Here is a 6,812-nt window from a genome sequence, read left to right on the forward strand (position 1 = left end):
GAGGGTGCGTTTCTGGATGAGGTATCGAATATATTGCTTCCCCCTACTTATACCTCCCGAGGAGATCACGAATGTAAAATTAGAGAGATTAGAGCGCGCACGGAGGCTTTCAGACAGTCGTTCTTCCCGCGAACCATACGCGACTAGAACAGGAAAGGGAGGTAATGACAGTGGCACGTAAAGTGCCCTCCGCCACACACTGTTGGGTGGCTTGCGGAGTATCAATGTAGATGTAGATGTAGATCCAGTCATATTTTATTTATCTGCCAATCCTGCTGGTACGGTAATCCTAATATTTAGTACATCATTTATGTACGTTACCACAACTACTGAACCGTAGTTATGGTGGAGCTTAACTCTACTCCCTAGTTCTACTCAACACACATCGGCAACAGTCGGTAGTCTTCATGACTATGACGTCATGTTTTTAAATTGCTGCCAGCTGCAACAATCAAGAGTCAGATTATATTAGATTAGATTAATACTAGTTCCATGGATCATGAATACGATATTTCGTAATGATGTGGAACGAGTCGAATTTTCCAATACATGACATAATTAGGTTAATTTAACAACATACTTAAGTTAATATAACAACTTTATTTTTTTGTGTTTTTTGTTTTTCTTTATTTTTTATTTTTTTTTTGTTTTGTTTTTTTTTCTTTTTTTTCTTAATTTATATCTAAAAATTCCTCTATGGAGTAGAAGGCGTTGTCATTCAGAAATTCTTTTAATTTCTTCTTAAATACTTGTTGGTTATCTGTCAGACTTTTGATACTATTTGGTAAGTGACCAAAGACTTTAGTGCCAGTATAATTCACCCCTTTCTGTGGCAAAGTTAGATTTAATCTTGAATAGTGAAGATCGTCCTTTCTCCTAGTATTGTAGTTATGCACACTGCTATTACTTTTGAATTGGGTTTGGTTGTTAATAACAAATTTCATAAGAGAGTATATATACTGAGAAGCTACTGTGAATATCCCTAGATCCTTAAATAAATGTCTGCAGGATGATCTTGGGTGGACTCCAGCTATTATTCTGATTACACGCTTTTGTGCAATAAATACTTTATTCCTCAGTGATGAATTACCCCAAAATATGATGCCATATGAAAGCAATGAGTGAAAATAGGTGTAGTAAGCTAATTTACTAAGATGTTTATCACCAAAATTTGCGATGACCCTTATTGCATAGGTAGCTGAACTCAAACGTTTCCGCAGATCATTAATGTGTTTCTTCCAATTTCATCTCTCATCAATGGACATACCTAAAAATTTGGAATATTCTACCTTAGCTATATGCTTCTGGTTAAGGTCTATATTTATTAATGGCGTCATACCATTCACTGTACGGAACTGTATGTACTGTGTCTTATCAAAATTCAGTGAGAGTCCATTTACAAGGAACCACTTAGTAATTTTCTGAAAGACAGTATTGACAATTTCATCAGTTAATTCTTGTTTGTCAGGTGTGATTACTATACTTGTATCATCAGCAAAGAGAACTAACTTTGCCTCTTCATGAATATAGAATGGCAAGTCATTAATATGTAATAAGAACAACAAAGGACCCAAGACTGACCCTTGTGGAACCCCATTCTTGATAGTTCCCCAGTTTGAGGAATGTGCTGATCTTTGCATGTTACGAGAACTACTTATTTCAACTTTCTGCACTCTTCCAGTTAGGTATGAATTAAACCGTTTGTGCACTGTCCCACTCGTGCCACAATACTTGAGCTTGTCTAGCAGAATTTCATGATTTACACAATCAAAAGCCTTTGAGAGATCACAAAAAATCCCAACGGGCGGTGTTCGGTTATTCAGATCATTCAAAATTTGACTGGTGAAAGCATATATGGCATTTTCTGTTGAAACACCTTTCTGGAAACCAAACTGACATTTTGTTAGTACTTCATTTTTACAGAAATGTGAAGCTACTCTCGAATACATTACTTTCTCAAAAATTTTGGATAAAGCTGTTAGAAGGGAGATTGGACGGTAATTGTTGACATCAGATCTATCCCCCTTTTTATGCAAAGGTATAACAATAGCACATTTCAGTCTATCAGGGAAAATGCCCTGTTCCAGAGAGCTATTACACAGGTGGCTGAGAATCTTACTTATCTGTTGAGAACAAGCTTTTAGTATTTTGCTGGAAATGCCATCAATTCCATGTGAGTTTTTGCTTTTAAGCAAGTTTATTATTTTCCTAATTTCAGAGGGAGAAGTGGGTGAGATTTCAATTGTATCAAATTGCATAGGTATGGCCTCTTCCATTAACAGCCTAGCATCTTCTAATGAACACCTGGATCCTACTATATCCACAACATTTAGAAAATGATTATTAAAAATATTTTCAACTTCTGACTTTTTGTTCGTAAAGTTTTCATTCAATTTGATGGTAATACTGTCTTCCTCTGCTCTTGGTTGACCTGTTTCTCTTTTAATAATATTCCAAATCGTTTAAATTTTATTATCAGAGTTGCTGATTTCAGACATGATACATATACTCCTGGATTTTTTAATAACTTTTCTTAATATAACACAGTAGTTTTTATAATTTTTGATAGTTTCTGGGTCACTACTCTTTCTTGCTGTCAGATACATTTCCCTTTTCCGGTTACAAGATATTTTTATACCCTTAGCAAGCCATGGTTTGTTACAAGGTTTCTTACGAGTATATTTAACTATTTCTCTTGGGGAAGCAGTTTTCAAATGCATTTACAAAAATGTCATGAAATAAATTATATTTTAAATTGGCATCAGGTTCACGGTACACCTCATCCCAGTCTAACTGCTGTAGGCTTTCCCTGAAATTTGCAATTGCTAAATCGTTGACTGAACGTACTACTTTGGAGGACTGTTTAGTATTGCTGAATGGAGCTATGTCATATATTGTAACTAGCTGTGCACCATGATCAGAAAGACCATTCTCAACAGGCTGAGCATTTATCTGGTTAAACTTATCTTGGTCTATAAAGAAGTTATCTATCAGTGAGCTGCTATCCTTTACCACCCGAGTAGGAAAATCAATAACAGGTGTCAAATTGAAAGAACCGAGTAATACTTCAAGGTCGTTTTTCCTATTACCCTCTTTCAGAGAATCTACATTGAAGTCCCCACAAATAATAATTTGCTTCCTCCTGTCTGACAGATAGCACAACAAGGAGTCTAAATTTTTCAGAAATAGATGAAAATTTCCTGATGGGGATCTATATACAGTTACAATTATAAATGTGCCTTTATTTAATTTAAGCTCACAGGCACATGCTTCTATATGTTCCTCTACAGAAAACTTTTTTGTTTCTATACTTTTTGCACAATGATAACTTTTGACATATATGGCAACTCCTCCTTTCTCCATATTTTCTCTCATTACATGTGCAGAGAGCTTATAACCACTTACATTTACCTTATCCATATCAGTAACAATGTGATGCTCAGACAGGCATAGTATATCTATTTCATTCTCAGCTTCTAAATCTTCTAAACAAACCAGAAGCTCATCTACTTTATTCTTTAAACTCCCAATATTTTGATGAAATATACTTACATTATTTTTAATTATACTTTTATGAGAACCTTTCCTTATTCTAACATTTGCAGTACTCTCCTGTCTGAGTTTCTCATTGTGCTTAGGCCTAGTTCCTATACCAGTGGTCACATGGTGTTCAGAGAGGCAGATTATGTCAACTGGGTTGGGTGACTTTAATTCCTCAATGCAATTACCTAGGACTGAGATACAACTTGGTGGAGGTAAAATTTCTGGTGATTGGTGAAAATTTATAATTGATAGCTGTGATTGGTGATCCAATGTGCTAGAATTGTGCTGTTTAATTTCTTTCCTAAACTGAAGATTTGTTTCAATCCTGACCTCTCGTAGAACTTGACATCTTTCTGTCTTACCTATCCTAAAAAAGGTGCTGCTCCAACACCTGTAACCACTGGTATTTTACCATTCATGGCAGTGCCTCCCCCCCCTTAAATTTCCTGCTATTACCCCAGCCAGTTTCTCCTTCCCTTTCCTGTTGAGATGTAGGCCGTGCCTGGTATAGTACCACCTACTGAGATAATCAACAGGAACCACAGCAATATGAGCCCCCGCACCCGACCCAAGCAGCCGTTCCAACTCCAAATTAACTCTCCCAACAGAAGAGTTCAAATGAGGCCGGTCATGGCGTCTCAGGACAGATACAAATTCAACATTGGTGTTTCTCGATGCCGATGCAATCTTTACCAGGTCACACTCTATACTGTACCCAGGATCTCTGTCGATGCTGTTCCCTGGCCCTCCCACAATAACCACGGTGTCTTCCCTGGTAAATCCTTTACAGAGTGAACCTAAATCCTCTGTCACCTGATCCAGACTAGCACTTGGTTTGAAAAAATTTGTGACCTGGTATTCTGGTCCTAATTCCTCCTGCAGAAGTTGGCCTACACCTCTGGCATGAGAACTGCCTAACAACAAAACTTTCTTCCTTTTCGATGACTTTCCTACATTCTTTTTCAATTTCCTATTGAAAGTTTGTTGTGTCCTGTCTACACCTACCTCTGCTTGAGGCTCATCAGTTTCTAACTGAAGCAACAGGTCAAACTTATTTTTGACATTCACCACAAAACTGTCAGACTTAGTTCTAGGCCCGTTCCTTCTGCTACCTGTTGCCACTTCCCACTCTCTTTGCCCTTCTCCCTCCTTAACCTGTCCAGATTTTCCCTAGCCTGATCTAGCTCAGCCTGAAGGGCAGCAATTTTCCCCTCCTGTTCCACTATCTTCCTATCTCTGCTGCAAATCCTACATAACCACTGATGAGCCTGATCCACTTTCCCAACACCCACGCCACTGCAGTCCCCCCAGTGAAAAAACTACTGCATCCATGACACGAAACCCCAGAACTAACAATTCTAGGGCACTTCTCACTCATGGCAAAAATAATACTTTAGCTAGAATAAATCAATTAAATTACCGAAAATCAAAAAAGACGTTACAAGAATTAAGCCTATTCACAAATGTATATAAGCAAGTTTCTGATTTAAAATTCCGCTGTTTTTCTGAGATCTGTATTAAAACAACGAAGGTATACGCTATTTGTTATATATTTCACTCGATGGAATGAAAAAAAGGTCAATTAAACGAGATACTTTAACTTTGATTCTCCAAAAACGTTACGAGAATTAGGCCTATAAACAAATGTATATAGGCAAGTTTCTGATATAAAGTTACGCTGTTTTTCTGAAATCTGTATTAAAACAATGAAGTTATACGCTATTTACGGTAGTTTACTTATTTGTTACCGAGAAACTAGTTAAATTACCGTGAAACAAGAAACAAACACGTTTACAAAATTTAAGCCTAAGCGCGACTTCGCGAAGTTACGATCTTTTCGTGTTTTCTGAAAAAATACGCAAAGAAAAGTCAAACCTTTAACGGCAAGACTAAACGATACACTAATGCACGTATTTAATTTGTTGTCGGCGTTAAACTAAATTATATTCCTGTCTAAATCACTTAACTTTCTGGAAATGGTTTCTGGCGTCACTTACTCGGCGGCCATCTTGGACCAAAATAGTCGCGTTGTTGCTTCTCTGTTAGCGTTTGTTCAGTATTAATCCTAAAAAAAATTTAAAAAATACAAAATTCGTTAACTGTTGTTAACTTACATTAACAATATACTTTTTAAAGAGGTGCTGATGTGGAAGTAAAGTGAGGAACCTGAAATTGTCTTACCACACTCACAAGGGAACCTCCCCACCACACCCCCCTCAGATTTAGTTATAAGTTGGCACAGTGGATAGGCCTTGAAGAACTGAACACAGATCAATCGAGAAAATAGGAAGAAGTTGTGTGGAACTATGAAAAAAATTAGTAAAATATACAAACTGAGTAGTCCATGCGCAACATGGGCAACATCAAGGAGAATCTGAGCTCAGGAGCACCGTGGTCCTGTGGTTAACGTGTGTAGCTGCCAAACGAGAGGTCCTTGGTACAAGTCTTCCCTTGACTGAAAATTTTACTTTCTTTATTTTCGCAAAGTTATGATCTGTCCATTCGTTCATTGACGTCTCTGTTCACTGTAATAAGTTTAGTGTATGTGTTTTGCGACTTCACCGCAAAACTGTGCGATTAGTAGATGAAAGGACGTGCCTCTCCAATGGGAACAGAAAAAATTTGATCGCAAGGTCATGGGTCAACCGATTCCTCCACAGGAAAACACATCTGATATATTCTATACAACACTGGTGACGGCATGTGCGTCACATGACAGGAATATGATGTCGACCCACCTAACTTGTACACTTAGCGAATGGGTAAAAAGATTCTTCTACCTTGCCCGATTTAGGTTTTCTTGTGGATGTGATAATCACTCCCAAAAAAGTGATGAAAACATAAGAGTTTGTCACATAAACTGAAAATAAAAAATTAAACTTTTCACTCGAGGGAAGACTTGAACCTAGGACCTCCGTTCTGTAACTGCTCTCGCTAACCACGGGACCACGGCGCTCCCTGACTCCCATTGTCCTTGATGTTGCCTATCTTCACATGGACTACTCAGTTTGTATATTTTACTAATTTGTTTCATAGTTCCACACAACTTCTTCCTGTTTTCTCGATTGATCTGTGTTCAGTTTTTCAAGGCCTATCCACTGTGCCAACTTATAACTAAATCTGAGAGGGGTGCGATGGGGAGGTTCCCTTGTCAGCACTACAAACGCATTTTCAATAACATGTACTACTAAGCTGGGAGTACCTTTCGACTATCACAAAAAATTTAAAAATGCGAATTTCGTGACTTTCTCTCACAAGAGATATTGATG

This window comes from Schistocerca piceifrons, chromosome X (genome assembly GCF_021461385.2).
Source record: "Schistocerca piceifrons isolate TAMUIC-IGC-003096 chromosome X, iqSchPice1.1, whole genome shotgun sequence".
Classification (NCBI taxonomy): Eukaryota; Metazoa; Arthropoda; class Insecta; order Orthoptera; family Acrididae; genus Schistocerca; species Schistocerca piceifrons.